Source organism: Penaeus monodon, chromosome 2 (genome assembly GCF_015228065.2).
Source record: "Penaeus monodon isolate SGIC_2016 chromosome 2, NSTDA_Pmon_1, whole genome shotgun sequence".
NCBI classification, from domain to species: Eukaryota; Metazoa; Arthropoda; class Malacostraca; order Decapoda; family Penaeidae; genus Penaeus; species Penaeus monodon.
In genome coordinates this window covers 58384512-58402104 of record NC_051387.1, presented here as the reverse complement: position 1 = coordinate 58402104, position 17593 = coordinate 58384512, and the positions used below count along the sequence as shown (strand labels likewise).

Below are 17593 nucleotides of genomic sequence, written 5' to 3'. Positions count from 1 at the left end.
CCTCGTTGGGGGTCGACGGATGGGGGGGAGGGGGGAGAGGGGGGGAAACAGGGATGATCCCCATATGACCTTTGTAAAGTTACCACCTCCCCTTATCCCCCCCCCCTATCCTCCATCCCTCCCACCCCCTTCTCCTTAATCTGCCCCCACGTGCGCGGCCACACTGTGCAGATCCTCGACCTATTGATCCTGCACCCTGCTGTACGTTCCCTACGATCCCCCCGTCCCCCTCCTCCTCCTCCTCCTCCTCCTCCTCCTTCTTCACCTCCTCCTTCCTCCTCCTCCTCCTCCTCCTTCACCTCCTCCTCCTCCTTCACCTCCTCCTCCTCCTCCTTCACCTCCTCCTCACCTCCTCCTCCTCCTCCTTCTCCTCCTCCTCCTCCTCCTCCTGCTCCTCCTCCTCCTCCTCCTTTCCTCCTCCCCCTCTCCCCTTCTACCCCGCACCCTTCCTTCTTGTTTTCCCCTTCCCCTCTTCGATTTTGCACTCTCTCTCCTCCCACGCTCTTTCTTCCCCCTCTACGCACTCCTGTTTGTTATTATTCTGTCCATTTCATCGTCTTTTTCTCCCCATTATCTAACGTTGCTTTTGTGTTCCTACACCTCGGCCTTCCTCTCCTCTCTTTTCACCATCCTCTCGCCATCCTTTGTCCTTTTCCTTTCCCTCCTCTCTTTCCTCTCTTCGTCCTCTCTCGTCTACTCTTTTCCTCCGTCCATCCCTCCTAATCCCCTCTCTCCTCTCCCCGCTATCCCCTCTTTTCCCCTCTTCGCATTTTTCTCCTTAGCCCATCTTTTCCCCCTCGATTTCCTCTCCCTCAATACGCTCTCCCCTTTAAGGCTCTCGTACCCAAGAGGAAGGTACTCATTTACCTCTCGCTCTCCTGCTCTTCCATTTTTGTCGCTCCCCCCCCCCCTCTCTCTCTCTCTCTCTCTCTCTCTCTCTCTCTCTCTCTCTCTCTCTCTCTCTCTCTCTCTCTCTCTTCTCTCTCTCTCTCTCTCTCTCTCCCTCTCTCTTCTCTCTCTCTCTCTCTCTCTCTCTCTCTCTCTCTCTCTCCCTCTCTCGATCCCTCTCTCTCTCTTCCCCCCTCTCTCTTCCCCCCCCTCTCTCTTCGCTCTCCTCTTTCTCTCTCTCTCTCTCCCCTCTCTCTCTCTCCTCTTCTCTCTCTCCTCTCTCTCTCTCTCTTCCCCCTTCCTCCGCTCTCCTTTTAACTCCTCTTGTTTGGTTTTCCCTTTCTTTCATCTCACTTTCTTCGTTTGATCTTCCTCTAAATTTTTTATCGCTTTAAGACTTTAACTTCAGTTTTGATGTAAAGTGTGCTTGCGCGACTTATTCTTCTCGCCTCTTCCCTTCTGCTCTTCTTCCTCTTCCTCATTATCATCCTCTTCCTGTTCCTCTCCCCGCGCGCTGACTGCACCATTCCACAGGCCTTTGCGGAATCCCTCCTGTCAGGGGCCGCTCCAGCGCTGGCTTCTCTTTCTCTCCTTTACTCCGCTCCAGCGCTGGCTTCTCTTTCTCTCCTTTACTCTTCTCCGTTCTCATTTGCTTTATTTTTTCCTTTTTTCTCTCTTACCCTTTTTCCATTCTCCCCTCCTTTATCCTTATCCATTCTTTCCCTTGCCCTTCCCTCCACTTCCCATTCGTCTTCGTCTCTTTCACTTGTTTCTCCTTCTTCCTTTCCCTTTTTCTTCCTCTCTCTCTCTCTCTCTCTCTCTCTCTCTCTCTCTCTCTCTCTCTCTCTCTCTCTCTCTCTCTCTCTCTCTCTCTCTCTCTCTCTCTCTCTCTCCTCCCTCTTACTCTCACTCTCTCTCCTCCCTCTCTCTCCTCTCCCTCCCTACCCCCTTCCCCACTCCCCCCCTCCCCCCTTTACCGCCCTGGATATCAGTGGCGATGTTATCTCACTTCCAGATTGTTGTGTTTCGTGTGTACGGGGATTTGGTCTCATAGGCTGTTGCTTTTATTTGTTATTTTCAGTTATCGGATTTTGCGTTCGTGATTGCTTCTTTGATGGGCGTGTTTGGCTGCTTGTTACTTTTTGTGTTTATTTCCTGCTTGTTACTCCCAGGCAGACAGGTAAGTAATCGACGGGAGATTGAACTCGGAAGGGTTGGGTGGGGGTGGGGGGGGTTGAGTTGGGGGTGGGAGGAAAGGATACCATCAAGGTCCTTGAAGGGAGATAGGAGAAGCGACAGGACAGCTCTCTCTCTCTCTCCTCCCTCCTCCCTCCTCCCTCCCTCCCTCCCTCCCTCCTCCCTCCCTCCCTCCCTCCCTCCCTCCCTCCCTCCTATCGCCTTTCACTCCCTCTGCCCCTGCGATAGCAACCTGCTCCCTTTTCGCCTATGTCGAGAAGAAGAGAACATCTGACTACTTACAGCTTTGAAACAAGACCTTGCTACACTTCTGTTTAAATTCTGGAAACCCCGAGTTTCAGAACCATAAACAATATTCTTAAGCCACTTACACGACTCTGTGTAACTGCTCTATTGACAATCTAATAGGCCTAATCCCACTTCAACAAATGAGTAACTGTACACCTGATATTCCACCCCTCGGGAAAAAGCGTGTTAATTTTCTGTGAGGCAGCAAAACTGTTCTGGAGTCAGTTACCACCATACCTGATGAGACTGAAGAAAGTGTGTTAAGGAGAGAGACATGAGTGAGCAGTAGATAGATACGAGAGAGGAGAGAGAGAGAACGAGAGAGAGAGAGAGAGAGAGAGATTCTTTCCCTTTCAAAAGTGGACAAGCTTCCTCTCTCTTTCTCCCCGCACGTGTGATGATGATGCCTCGCCAGCAGCGCAACGGTACGGATTCTAGGGTGCGTTCGCGGGGGGGGGGGGTAGCGGGGGGTGTTGACTAGGTGGGGGGGAAGGGGGGGAGGGCTTTTCCCTGCGTAGGTTGATCCAGTTCATTCCGGTTCATTCAGAGTTGCCGGCTGTGGTTTAAAGTGGGGCTTTGGGAGAAGGTTAGTGGGGAATTTATTTCATGTTTGTTTATTTTTGTTAATGGGGGGGGGGGGTCGGAAGCGTTGCTTTTTGTGTAGTGGAAGTGTGGGGGGTGAGGTTGTGTAGGGGTTCCTCCCCTTCTGTTTCTCTTCTCTTCTCTTCTCATCTCATCTCTTCTTTATTTTCCGTGTTGTCTTCTGTCCCCTTTCCTTCCCCCCTATTTCCTCTCATTTCTCTGTTCTCTCTCTTTCCCTCTCTCCTCTTTCCTCTTTCCTCTCTCCTCTCTCCCTCCTCTCTCCCTCCTCTCTCCTCTCTCCTCTCTGCTCTATCTCTTCTCACCTGCCCCCGGCGATGCTGAGAGCGAGGCGGAGGTATACCGTTGTATCCTGGTAAGCGGGATTGACATGGTTGTAATTCGGCCGGTGTTGCCTACACTGAGGGAGTCTGCTTTCGTTATTTTGGGTTTATTTTTCTGTTCGTTCTGTTTCTCTTTGTGTGTGTGTTGTTTGTGTTTTTTTTTCTCTCTCTTTTTGTGTTTCTTCTCTCTCGCACGCATTTTTTTTTTCATGACATCCTTCAGTCTCTCTCTCTCTCTCTCTCTCTCTCTCTCTCTCTCTCTCTCTCTCTCTCTCTCTCTCTCTCTCTCTCTCTCTCTCTCTCTCACTTCCACTCACACTTTTTATCCCTCCTTGGTAGTAAAGCGACCATCTGATGCCACAGGTGTAGCGACAAGTAACGACTCTCTTGAACAAGATTTACGCGCGTTGTAGATTGTCTCTCTTTTTCTCTTTATGTCCAAGGGTTAAGAGTGTCCTTTTTATGGCGCTTTCGGGTCATTAACAGGTATGGGTTGATTGTTTTTTTTTTTCTTCAGGGTGTGGGGGGTGAGGGAGAGGCGCCTTTTTGCACTGGGTTTGAAGGTCGTCACTACGGTGAAGGCTGTGAGCAGAGGGTGTCGATTTATTTTATTTTATTTATTTATTGATAAGAATTCTGTTCTCAATGTGAATCGTTATTGTTTATACATTATTTTGTTTTTTTTACGTCATTGTCCTACTTAGGATGAAGTGATTCGATGATGACATAAAGAGAGAGAGAGAGAGAGAGAGAGAGAGAGAGAGAGAGAGAGAGAGAGAGAGAGAGAGAGAGAGAGAAAGTATGGAGTTACGTCATGTAGTTTTCTTCCGTTTTTCCGCCGTTTGGTGGATGTGGGCGCCCTTGTCTTCAATATTATTATTATTATTATTATTATTATTATTATTATTATTATTATTATTATTATTAATAGTAATAGTAGTAGTAGTAGTAGTACCAGCAATAATCAGTCTTATTATTAATCGTTGTTGTTGTTAATCGGTGTTGTCATTAATCGTTGTTGTTATCTTTTTGTTGTTATTGTTATTAATACTGTTATTGTTATTATTATTGTTGTTATTATTATTGTTATTGTTATTATTATGATTGTTGTTATTCGACTTATTCGTCTGCCTATTCTTTTTTGTCTCCCTCCTCCGCCGCCTCCTCTTACTCCTCCTCCCCCCCCCTCCTCTTTTATACTTACTCTGTTATTCCCCCCCCCCCTCCCCTCCCTCTTCTCACTGCCCAGACTGTTGCTCTTACCCTTGCTTCTGTTTTCCTGATTTTCCTTTCATTTTCCTTCCTCTTCCTAAAAAAGACACACGGGAAGAGGGGGCAGGCGGGGCGGAGAAAGCGTTCAGAGTCACGTAGCCTATGATACCTGGCTTATCTGGGGGAGGGGGAGGGGGAGGGGGGAGGGGGTGAAGCGCTGGCAGGTGCTTTTCCTTTTTTTCACTCTCTCTCACTGCTCCTCTTTTTTTTTTCCTTTTCTTTCTTCCTATTTTTTTCTCTTTCTTTCTTTCACTTTCTTCTCTCTTTCACTTTCTTCTCTCTTTCACTTTCTTCTCTCTTTCACTTTCTTCTCTCTTTCACATTCTTCTCTCTCTCTCTCTCTCTCCTCTCCTCTCCTCTCCTCTCCCCTCCTCTCTTTCTTTTTCTCTCTTTTCTCTCTCTGTCTATTGGAGTAGGGTTAGTAGGCTGGGTTGTTGACGGAGGTGGCGAGGGAGGTGAAAGGAGGATGGAGGGGGGGGGGGGGGAGATAAAGATAGAGGCGATATTAAGTGATTTATGGTGAGGCGTTTACTGAGGTGATTTGCTTTTTTGTCCCTTTAAACGTGTGGTGTAAGACTGATAAGGGATTCGGGTCAGCTGTTTTTATTTTTCGGTTCATTTGTTGTTGTTGTTGTTATATAATAATGATAATAATAATTGTGTGTGTGTGTGTGTGTGTGTGTGTGTGTGTGTGTGTGTGTGTGTGTGTGTGTGTGTGTGTGTGTGTGTGTGTGTGTGTGTGTGTGTGCGTGCGCGCGCGCGCACTTGCACATGACAATGATTGCGATGGTGATATTTATGATGATGAATGAAGTAAAGTTTGTAACAAGGTTGAGAATGGAAAGAGAAATACTGGAAATGATCAAGGAAGTGCCGGAGAAAAGAGGGGAGAGGAGCTAAGTAAAAATTTAAACCTTAACCGGAATACTTCTTCAGAATTCCGACTTTTTTACCTCCAGACGACGCACTTATTAGAGCAGCGTGGCCTTTTTCTGTCCCCTCCTTTCCCTACCCCTCCCCTTCCCTCTCTTTCTTCTCCCCCCCCTCTCTCTCTCCTCTCCTCCACCTCCACCCTTATGTCCCCGCCACTTTACAAAAAAAGGGGGGAGGGAGAAAAGAGAAAGAGAAATACGCAGAAAAGAGCTTCATCCAGTCACGTGTTCTGGTCTCGCTCAGGTGACAAGACAGTTGCTTTGGAGGTGGATGGGTGGGAAGGGGGGTGGAGAGGGAGGAAGGGAGGGAAAGAGAGAGAAAAATGAAGGGAGGGAAGTAGAGAGAGGAAAAGAACATAAAGAACGCAGAATAAGGAGAAGGGGGTGGCGTCCAGGGGATAAGTTGGTGGGGAGGGGAGGGGAGAGAATGGGAGGGGCGGGGAGCGGGGGAGGTAGCAGTGGTATCGGTGTCAGCGGTGACGGTCGTGGCTGGTCGTGGGGGAGAGTGACAGGTTCATCGAGATGGGAGCGTGGGAGAGTGGGTGGGAGAGTCATAGGTACGGAATTGGGTCTCTTGGTTGTTGTTGTTGTTGTTGTTGTTGTTGTTCTTGTTGTTCTTCTTTGTCCGGTGCTCTTCGGTTTTGTTTTCTTTACCTGCAAAGCTTTTGGTTGGTTTTGGCCTTTTGATTATCGCCAGCGCTGCAAAGGGCAGCAAGAGAGAGGCAACCAAGCAGGCGGACAGGGAGGCAGGAAGTTATGCGAAAGGAGACGAAGGAAGAGCGAAGAGGCGAAGAGAGGGAAAGTGTAGCTAGTTCATTCCCGAGCCGTATGGGCGGTCACGCAGGCTCGGGGCCCTGAGGAAAGCATAGTCGGCGAACGTGCAATCCGTCCAGGGAAGCCTAATTAAAGTCTTGGTGGCAAAACCTTCAGCAGGCATTTCTTATGCAAATATTTCTCACGGTTATTTTTACGATGACTCTTCGCCCGAGCTCTGCCTTTCCCGGGTAGGGGACGGGGACGGGGGACGGGCGAAAGACGTGACGTGCGGACGGCGGCCGACATTATCAGTGGGAGTAGGCAGGGTAACAAGGCTTTCTGAAGACCGGCATGGCAGGGAGGGGGAAGGGGAGGGGATTCAGACCGGAGGGAGGGACTTAGGAGGGGGGGAGGCAGGGGAAAAGGGAGGGCTTAAGGGGGAGGGAGGGGGAGGGACTTGGGAGGGAGGGATTGGGAGGGAGGGAGGGAGGGACTGCGTAATGGAACGTACACAAGAGGAAGGTCAGATGTGGGGCAGGATCTTTATCTTCCCTCTCGCGCCTGGGGGGAGATCAAATGGGGAGGAGGGGGGGAGGTGGGTAGTTTTGGATTTGTCTTTCTCTCACTTTCTCTTTCTTTTCTCGGTTTCTCTCTCATATTATTTTATGGTATTGTTTCCTATTTTCATTTTGTGAATTCATTTGTTTGTTCTAATTACCTTTGTATGATTCCACTTAGCCCGTGTGGTTCGTTTGCTTTGAATCAAAATAAAAAGCGAGAATTACTGAAATATGTTTTGAATGAATATAAATTGACCGGCTTTCATCTTTCCTGTCATCCCAAGATTCATTCCGAAGCGAACATCGCACCAATAGAATTTTTAACACACTATCCCCCAACGGTACCGGAGTCCTCTGTCATCCTCTTCGACGGCCCTGTTGATGGTAAGGCGACTGGAACGCTGCCTCATCGTCGACGTCCTATCGATCTGACGCCTCATTACCATGCTGGCAGGAAGGCCAATTGACCCTCGTTTTTCGATCGCGGCGGCTGTGACGAAGGGAGGAAGGGGTGTTAGTGTGTGTGTGTGGGGGGGTGTTAGTGTGTGTGTGTGTGTGTGTGTGTGTGTATGTGGGTGGGTGGGTGTCTCGATACTGGGTTTCTCTGTATGTCTGTATGTGTGTTGTCCCGTCGCTCTGTGTATATCTGTTGACATGTCTGTTTTGTTCCTCTCTGTGGCCGTCTGTAAGTCTCTCTGTCTGTCTAGTCTCTCGGTCTGTCTGTCTCGATTCTTGGTGTCTGTCTATCTGACTGACTCCATATGTTGTTATTTGTTGTAGTTATATATTTAGGTATTTATTCAACAATTGAAAAAGCTTGATTTTTAAGATACAGTATTTTGGTTTGCTTTTGCCTTTTGCGTGCCATTTGGTCTTCTGTCTGCTGCAGGGGGGAAGGGGGCGGGTGGGAAGAGGAGAGGGGGGGGGGGTAAAGGAGATTTGGATATCGCGGAACTTAACTTGTGCCCTTAATTAAGTGTGGGACGAGCCTTGCATGGAAGAGCTGGGTTTTGCAGTTTATTATTATATTATTGTTATTGTTCTTATTTAATGGTGATAGTAATATTATTGCTGCTGTTATTGTTGTTGTTATTCTCTATTATTATTTTGTTGTTTTTATTGCTGTTATTGCTGTTAATTATCATGATCATCACAGTCAAGTATTAAGATTATGGTTATAATAATAATAATAATAATTATTATTATTATTATTATTATTATTATTATTATTAATATTATTATTATTAAGAAAACTATCCTCGTATACGTGTGTGTGCGCGTATATTCTGTTCGTCCTTTCCTCAGACAAAAACTAGTTACTATGTATGACCCGCTCCTCCAGCTCCTTCGCAAGTCGGAAATGGTTGGCAACCACGAAAACTAACCCTAAGGGAGGGAGAAGGAAGAATGGTGGACGAGAGGAAGCGGACGAGGATGGTAGGAGGGAAGGGAGAATGGTGGGAGGGAGGGCGAGGGAAAGGGAGGAGGAGGAGGAGGTATCGTAGCAAGGCCCCATTTGCATGCAGCAAGCAAAGTGGCCGCGGCGCGAGCAAGTGCAGTCTGCGGACGGCCTTGGGATCATCTCGATTGTCTGGCCGACCTCAATACTACGCCCGCCCTCGCCAGGTCCTTGAGATGGGTGTAGGGATGGCGACGCATGTTTTCTGTGTTTCTCTTTCGCTCTCGTTCTCCTTTTCTCTTGCCGTCTGTTTTTCTCTTCTATTTTCTTTTATTTTTCTTTCATATTATCTTCTCTCTTCGCTTCTCTTCTCTCCTCTCCTCTCCTCCTCTCTCCTCTCCTCTCCTCTCCTCTCCTCTCCTCTCCTCTCCTCTCCTCTCCTCTCCTCCTCTTCATTGAATCTAGACACTTTTGCTATTCGTCGAGTCAATTATATTCCTTTTCTCTAATCTGTTTCGCTTGAAAGCCTTTTATGGAATTTAGTTCCTTACCATCAGGGATTTCTCTGAAAGTTGACCTTGGTCTTCGAATTTGTCTTCCTCTTGTGGCTTTGTACATTTTTCTTATACTTCCTCTTCATCCTCTCCTTCGTTTTCTTCTTCTTCCTCCTCCTACTCTTCTTCTTCCTTCTTCCTCTTGTTATTTTTCCACTCCTCCTCTTCCTCCTCCTCCTCCTCCTCCTCCTCCTCCTCCTCCTCCTCCTCCTCTTTTCTTCCACTCCTTCCTCATCTTTTTTGCTGATGAACGAAAGACCCATTTCCTCCTTCTCTTCATTGGTATTTGCCCCGCGCCGACTCGCTCCGTTGTACATCGAACGCACTGAGTCCCTATTTTTGGCTTTGTACTGGAGAGGAAGTCGCTAGCCTGGGAGTCAAGGTGAGGAAGGGCATATACGGGAGGCAGGCGGAGGGGGGACAGAGAGATGATGGGGAGAAGGGTATGGACAGAGGTAGGGAAAAGGGTGAGGACATGAGACAGAGAGTGTGAGTGCGTGAGTGAGTGAGTGCGTGAGTGAGTGAGTGCGTGAGTGAGTGAGTGCGTGAGTGAGTGCGTGAGTGAGTGAGTGCGTGAGTGAGTGAGTGCGTGAGTGAGTGAGTGAGTGAGTGAGTGAGTGAGTGAGTGAGGGCTTCCCACTTCAGCCACCTGTTGTGAAGGGCCGGTGCTCGTCTCTTGCTTGCAACTGCACGCATTTGGGTCTCTTTTAGGCTGTTGACACGCTATTTTACAGAGACAGAGGCGGAGGGAGGGTCAAATAATCTGAGAATATACAACAGTAAAGCTGTTTTGTTTTATATAATCAAATAGGTAAGTTAGTATAAGCAAACAAAAATTAAACAATTACTATTGAAAGAGCATATAATTGCACAGAGACAGACAGACAGACAGACAGACACAGAGAAATGCACGAATTGTAATTAGTCTAATGGCCCAAGAGTGGAAGGGGAGGGGCGAGGGGGGGAATAAAAACAATATTCCTCAAAAAGACGAAACGCAGACGAGGTGAATGTGTCAGGAGTTAAGAGAATGAAAGGAGACAAGGTGTCAATTTTTCTCCTTCCCTCCCTCTTCCTCCTCCTCCTCCTCCTCCTCCTCCTCCTCCTTCTCCTTCTCCTCCTCCTCCTCCTCCTCCTCCTCCTCCTCCTCCTCCGCATTTTTCTGAGCTGGTAGAAAAACCGACAATGCAAAAACTAAATTTATTGAAAAAGAGACTACAGTTTCGAAATCCACCTTGATTCCATCTTCAGTCAAGTTACTGATGGTGGTAATGAGTTCGAAGGAGGGAGATGGATAAATGTATAAAAGCATCAAGCAAAATACTGATCGGTAGAGCCTGTCCGTGTGCGTTGGCTTCGTCCGGACCGCCGCCCTTTTGCCTCGTCAGCATCCGGCCCTACGAGGGGACGCCGGAATACCCCCCCCCTCTCTCTCTCTCTATCTCTCCCTCTCTCTTCTCTCTCTCTCTCTCTCTCTCTCTCTCTCTCTCTCTCTCTCTCTCCTCTCCTCTCTCTATCTCTCTCTCTCTCTCTCTCTCTCTCTCTCTCTCTTCTCTCTCTCTCTCTCTCTCTCCCTCTCTCCCTCCCCTCCTCTTCTCCCTCCTCATCCAAATCTTGCTCACCTTCCTTTCCTCCCTCATCATCATCTCGCCTGCCTCATCTCTCTTCCCTCTCCATCTTTACTTCATCTCTCGCCTCCCTCCTCGTCTGCTCCTTCCACACCTCTCCTCCCTCTCCATCCCTCCGTCCTCTCTCTCCTCCCTCTCCATCCCTCCGTCCTCTCTCTCCTCCCTCTCCATCCCTCCGTCCTCTCTCTCCTCCCTCTCCATCCCTCCGTCCTCTCTCTCCTCCCTCTCCTCCTTTGGTCCTCTCTACCCGTCATTTGGGCCTCTCTACCCTTCCTTTCCCTACCTCCCTCTCTGCATCTGCTCTCCGCAATGGCTCTTTCTCTCCTCTCTCCATCCCCCTAGTCCCTTTTCTCCCTCCCCCCTGGTGCCTTCTCCCCTTCCCCCCTGGGTTGTGTCCTAACTTCCGACTTCCTGCCTCTGGTTCTTCTCCCTCAGGCTGCCGCTCGTCGCTATGCATTCGGTGACGTCATTGGCTGGCCGGGCGTGCAAGGGCTGTTTGGAGGCATTTGGAGAGAGAGGTGATGTGTGTGCTCCTCTAGTTGGAAGTTTACTGTGCGCACACATTCTCTCTCTCTCTCTCTCTCTCTCTCTCTCTCTCTCTCTCTCTCTCTCTCTCTCTCTCTCCCCCCCTCTCCCTCTTCCTTTCCCTCCCTCTCCCTCTCCCTCTCCCTCTCCCCCTCCCTCCCCTCTCTCTCTCTCTCCTCTCTCTCTCTCCTCTCTCTCTCTCTCTCCTCTCTTCCCCTCTCTCCCTCTCCCTCTCCTCTCTCTCCTCTCTCTGTCATTCTCTCTCCTCTCTCTCCTCTCCTCTCCTCTCTCTCTCCTCTCTCCCCTCTCCCTCTCCCTCTCCCTCTCCCCCACCACCTATCCTCTCTCATAGGCCTCATTTACCGAGAGCAAAGAGAATGACCAAAACCCCAGCACAAAAGCGCCATTGTGTTTGACCTCCAACCGCGCGGCAGCAGCAGTCTGTCTCGAGGTGATATTCGGCCTCATTTACACCCACCGCTCGCTTTTTCTTCCACGTCGCGAACTGGCAACTCGACCGCCATACTCACTGATTTACTCGTTTACTCATTCAGATCCACTTCCAATCATGTTTTTTTCGAGTCGCCTGATTTGTAAATGCAAAGCCCGACTTGAGAAACGTTTCTTTGTTGTTGTTGCGTCTTCCTAGAAGAGTTTTGCGTCTGGCAATAATAGTGACCTTGGAGGGTTACGAGCCCATATTTGGTATCGGTGTTTTACTTTTTATAAGTATTTTGTTTATTATTTTACGCGTACATGGGTTATTATAGTTATTTACCACGAACCTTTTTTCCCCCCTTCCTCCTTTTCCCCTCTTTTCTCTTCCTCTCTCCTTCTTCCCTCTCCTTCCCTCCGTTTCCCTTCCTCTTTCCTCTCCCCCCCTTTTCCCTCTCCCCTCCTCCTTTTTTTCCCCCCTTTCCCCCCGTTTTTTTCTTCCCTTCCCCCCCTCTTGCCTTTTCCCCCCGACCGGCTCGTTTGTTCGGGGGGGGGTGGGGGTCGGGGGGGGGGGGGTCTCGCTTGAGCTGGAAGGAGTGAAAGTGAGGAGAAAATGAATTGTCACGGGGCTGGCTTAAAGTTATCTTAATATGATCGATTTTTTTTCTGGATAGACCGTTTATTATTGTTAACTTATTGCTAATATTCAAAGTTATTAAGGGGGTTTAAAGTTTGCTCAAACTGATTGATTCATGGCGTCCGAAGAGAGAGGAAGTGAGCAGGAAGGTAGCGAGGAATGGAGGCGGAGAAGAGTAAACACAATCAGCTGCTCGTTTCTCCTTTTTGGGCTTCTTCGCAAGCAAATAGACCGAGCAAGCATTCGACGAAGCGAGGAAGCGGCGAAGCACCCTCGGCTCGGCTGCGTACCTCGACCCGTAAGCTTTTCGGTTGCTTTTCCGTGTTGTGTTGTGTCCCCCCCGATTCCGGGTTTTGGCCCTTTGGGCTGACCTCACTGGGCCCCGCTCACTCCTCTCGCGATTCTTTCTCCTCTTCCTCAACCCCCCTTCTCTTCTCTCTCCTCCCTCCTCATCCAGATCTCTCTCTCTCTCTTCCTCTCTTCTCTTCTCTCTCTCTTTCTCTCTTCCCCCCTTTTCTCTCTCTCTCTCTCTTCTTTTCCTCCCTTTCTCTTTCCTTTCTCTTTCTTTTCTCTTTCTCTTTTTCTTCTCTTCCTTTTCTTTTCTCTTTCTCCTCCCCTCCCCTTCTCCTCTCTCTCTCTCTCTCTCTTCTCTCTCTCTTTTCTCTCCTCTCTCTCTATCTCCTCTCTCTCTCTCCCCCTCTCTCTCTCCCCCCCTCTCCCTCCTTCCAAATCTTGCTCACCTTCCTTTCCCCCCTCATCACATTCGACTCCCCTCATCTCTTTCCCTCTCCACTTACTTATCTCTCGCCTCCCCTTTGCCCCTTTCCCAAAACCCTCTCCTCCCTTCCATCCCCCTCCTCTCTCTCCCCCCTCCCCATCCCCCGCCTTCTCTCCTCCCTCTCCATCCCTCCGCTTCTCTCTCCTCCCCTCTCTTCACCCGACACCCCACACCTCTCTCCTTTATGCTTTTTTCCTTCTTTCTCCCTTATCCCCTCTATTTGGGGTAGAAGGTCAGTTTTTGGGCCTCTCCCTTCCTTTCCCTACCCCCCTCTCTACATCGCCTCCGCAAAGGCTCTTTCTTCCTCTCTCCTTCCCCCGTCCTTTTTCCCCTCCCCCTGGTGCCTTTCCCCCTTCCCCCTGGGGTTTTTCCAACTTCCGACTTCCTGCCTCTGGTTCTTCTCCCTCAGGCTGCCGCTCGTCGCTATGCATTCGGTGACGTCATTGGCTGGCCGGGCGTGCAAGGGCTGTTTGGAGGCATTTGGAGAGAGAGGTGATGTGTGTGCTCCTCTAGTTGGAAGTTTACTGTGCGCACACATTCTCCCTCTCTCTCTCTCTCTCTCTCTCTCTCTCTCTCTCTCTCTCTCTCTCTCTCTCTCTCTCTCTCTCTCTCTCTCTCTCTCTCTCTCTCTCTCCCTCTCCCTCTCCCTCTCCCTCTCCCTCTCCCTCTCCCCCACCACCTATCCTCTCTCCTAGGCCTCATTTACCGAGAGCAAAGAGAATGACCAAAACCCCAGCACAAAAGCGCCATTGTGTTTGACCTCCAACCGCGCGGCAGCAGCAGTCTGTCTCGAGGTGATATTCGGCCTCATTTACACCCACCGCTCGCTTTTTCTTCCACGTCGCGAACTGGCAACTCGACCGCCATACTCACCATTACTCGTTTACTCATTCAGATCCACTTCCAATCATGTTTTTTTTTCGAGTCAACTGATTTGTAAATGCAAAGCCCGACTTGAGAAACGTTTCTTTGTTATTGTTGCGTCTTTCTCGAAGATAGTTTTGCGTCTGGCGATAATAGTGACCTTGGAGGGTTACGAGCCCATATTTGGTATCGGTGTTTTACTTTTTATAAGTATTTTGTTTATTATTTTACGCGTACATGGGGATTATTATATGTTATTTACCACGAACCTAATTCGTCTTCGGTTTATTAGCGAAATTATCTCGGGGGGACTTTAGGTAATCGGAATTTCGGACGAAAGCTGGGAGGTTGCGAAACGGTTTGTTTACAATTCGCGCTGCCCTTATTTGTCTTGTCAGCTGATTGCTGCGAACGGGAAGGAGAGGAGGAGAAATTGTTTTCGTAAAAGGGCAGGTCATGTTTTCCTCATGTTCTTGAAGACTTTAATTCCATTCAAAAGATTCATATTTAGGATGTACGCGCATTTTTTAATGATACAAGCGGTTTGTTTTTATAATGAATGGATATTAATCTCTTGTGTGTTAGCGAAATGATGTAGTTGTTTGGTTGGCAGATGTTAGTAGTCTTTTCGCACTCTGGTGGCGACTGTTTGGGATGCCGAGGTGCTAATTAATACCTGAGGATTTATGAAGATGCTAAGACGTTGATGTATATTTTTCATAAAGTTCCCTTGTCATTTGTTTTATTTTTTATATTTTAACTTAGATGCAGATTGTGCATATTTCGACACAAATGTGTTGAAGCTTTAGCATGTCATTTGCAAGTACTTGACCTTCTATTATGAAAATGATTGAAGGGATTGTCCCATCTTAGTGAGAATTAATGAAAAGAGTGTCCTAACTTAGTGAAAGTTACTGAGAGGAGTGTCCTATCTTAGTGAAAATTAATGAAGAAAGTGATCTTCATGGATGAAAATAACTCAGTAAGTTTTTATTATCATTATAACACGAAATATTCCACGTTTCCGCATTTAGGAGAAAGAGGAGTGGGTGGGGGTGGACTAGTTTCTGTCTGCTGTTTGGGTCTCGTAAGGGGGCGGGTCATATGAGGTTAGCCCAAGGGGGGCGATGGGATGACCTGACTTCCAACGGTTTACGAGGCGTTTAGTTTTCGCTTGGGTCGTGTCAGAGGCGGATGTTAAGGTCCGTGTTTCGTCGTTCGTGTGGTCTTGATTATTCGTAAGGATATTACGTAATTATTGGTGTGCATACTGTTTGGTTACGGGATGCGGTTTTAAGGAGCAGGTGAGTTTCTTTGGTAGTTTTAGGGACTATCATCATGTTCGTTTTAATTACGGAAGAAGGAAAATGGATGAGGGAAGAAACCTGTTTAAAACCTCCTATTAATTCTTATTCTTTATCTTCCTCCCTATTGACATTTTTTCTTCCTCCAATTTCTGGTTCGTTCTGTTGATTTTATTTTTGCTTTTATTTCTTATTCTTTCCCATCGGTATTTTTTCTAGCAACTTCTTATTCATTGTCCCTCTGATTTTTTCCTCTTCGTGTGATATATATATATATATATATATATATATATATATATATATATATATATATATATATATATATATATATATTGTATCCGTTTTTCTATTTCCATTTTCCTCCCAAGTCCAAAGGGCAGCGATTTTTTTTTATCCACGAGGGAATGGGTGCGGGGCAGCGTGATCGCGGGAGCGGCGTCGGCGGGTTCGGGTGACGCCGGCGACGCGGTTGCGGGGCTTCTTGGGGAAGGCTGCCGCTGCCCCGCCGTCGGACCCAGCTCGCGCTCGGGCCCGTAGAAGGAGGACTCATATCGTGATTTTATCGCTTATGTTTGGGGGCGTTTTTTGTTCTCTCTTTGGCGGTTTCTGGTACATATATTTATTTATTGTTATTATTATTTAAATATATGATTTTTCCCCTTTTTGATTCTCGTTGTTCTTCATTACTTTCTCTCATTTTTAGTGGTGGGGGGGGAGGGTATTTTCTCATCCTACTACTTCCTTGATTTTCGTACGTTTTCTTTCTCGGATGAGTCAGCGCTTGCAACTGTTTATGTCTTGGTTTACATATTGATAGTGATTTATTGTATATAATTATTTTTCCGCTTCGTTGCCAGACTGAGTGGCATGTTTAATAGACATTGTAAAATACCAGGAGTTTATTTAACTAGGGTGATTTAAAGTTTAGGGTATACGGAGGTTGCTTGTTACTTGTTGAAAGGTAGTCGATGTCTGCATTTTTGTTGTAGTCTTTTATTGCAATTAACAGCAGCATTTTGATATATGTTATTACTCGTTGGAGATTTATGACGTTATTGATAGTGTGTGACATCATGTTGATTTTTAGTCTTTTCTGTTTCAACTGTGTTATGTGTATGATTCGTAAAAGGCTGTGTATATCAGGTAGTAGAACTGTATCGTGTGTATATTCTGGGGGGGGGGGGCGCTACCGAATTCTGATAAACAGAAAATCAGTCTGCTGTAGATGCTAATGCTTAGATTAAATTCCTACCTGCGTTATATTGCAGAATTATGCTTTTTCATTCATGGCATCTCTGCACAGTCTTTGAAGTCGAACATGATCTTAATAATTTCACCGAGAGGGAAATCTTGTTAATACGGATAAACTTATGAAATAGGAGAAATTAGAAATTAGTTTGTAAATGAACCAAAAAATACTACAGATAGTTTGAAAACAAACTGGATTATGGTAATTTCAAAGGAGAGAGAGAGAGAGAGAGAGAGAGAGAGAGAGAGAGAGAGAGAGAGAGAGAGAGAGAGAGAGAGAGAGAGAGAGAGAGAGAGAGAGAGAGAGAGAGAGAGAAGGGGGGACATCGTCAGCCACGTGAACCAAGATGTCCTTCGCCTTGTTGCACGGATGGTGAACACCGTCAACATCTTGCAAGAAGAAAACGCAAAAACAAGAAGAAAGGAAGAAAAAAAAACAATAGTAACAATATGCGTGGACCGAAACAAGGAATCCCCCCACCCCCCCGCTTTTCACGTCTCCCCAGATGCCTCCCTTCGTCCTCCCGACCTTTTGTTGCACTGGCGTCACAGATTGCATCGGGAGTGAAGACGTCAGCGTGATGGCCGGATGGTCGAAGGGGACGAGGCTGGGGAGGAGGAGGGGATGGGCAGGCGGGGTGTGCGCTCTGTGGGGATAGAGTGAGAAGGGAGGGGGGGGCGAGAGAAAAGATGGGCGGAAGGAGAGGATAAGGGAAGGGAAGGGAGGAATGGGGAAGGGGAGGGAGAGGGATAATGGATAGTAGAGGTTATTTGAAGGAGGATAAAGCGAAGGGTTGGGATAAGGCGTGGGAGAGAAGAGAGAAATGAGGGGAAATAGGAAGGGAAAGAGGGTAGGGTATTAGAGGATATGTGTGGGAGCATAAGAAGGATAAGGGGAGGGGAGGGAGAAGTGATGCTTATGGTAGGGAGAGAAGGGAGGAGAAGTTGAGGGGAAGGGGAGATAGTTATTGGGGAAAGGAGGGGATAAGAGAGGGGGGGTGGGAGGTTGCATTGTTGTGTCACAGCGACGTCAGGGTACGTTTCTGAGGGAGGGGGGTGGTGGTGACGGCATGTCGTAATGTTACCTGCTTTTTAAAAGGTATTTATTCACAGCACACATGGCTATCAAGGGTAGGGTGGGAGATGGGGGCCAGGGGGTGCATGGCGCGTGGGTTTTAATGCAAGGTGCCCGTGAGACGCTCGTGGCAACAAGGAGACTGGGGAAACGAGTACAGAAAAAAAAAAAACACGATGGAGAGGAGAATAATAACAAAGTAAAAAAGATATGGCCTATCGATAAAGAGAAAAATGGAACAATAAAGGGACCAGATTTTTTTTTATGGGGGGTTTAAAAGGCGGCCCAGCGTCTCTCCCCCCAAAAGCCGAGGTTGCCAATGAGGAAGAG

General features: G+C 47.8%; 1 protein-coding gene across 4 annotated transcripts in view; it reads left to right on the top strand.

The window, feature by feature from the left end:
* The window catches only part of LOC119584252 (serine/threonine-protein kinase VRK1-like), a 102001-nt gene that overhangs the window by 53901 nt on the left and 30507 nt on the right, over positions 1-17593 (top strand). The gene's annotated exons all lie outside the window — the stretch shown is intronic.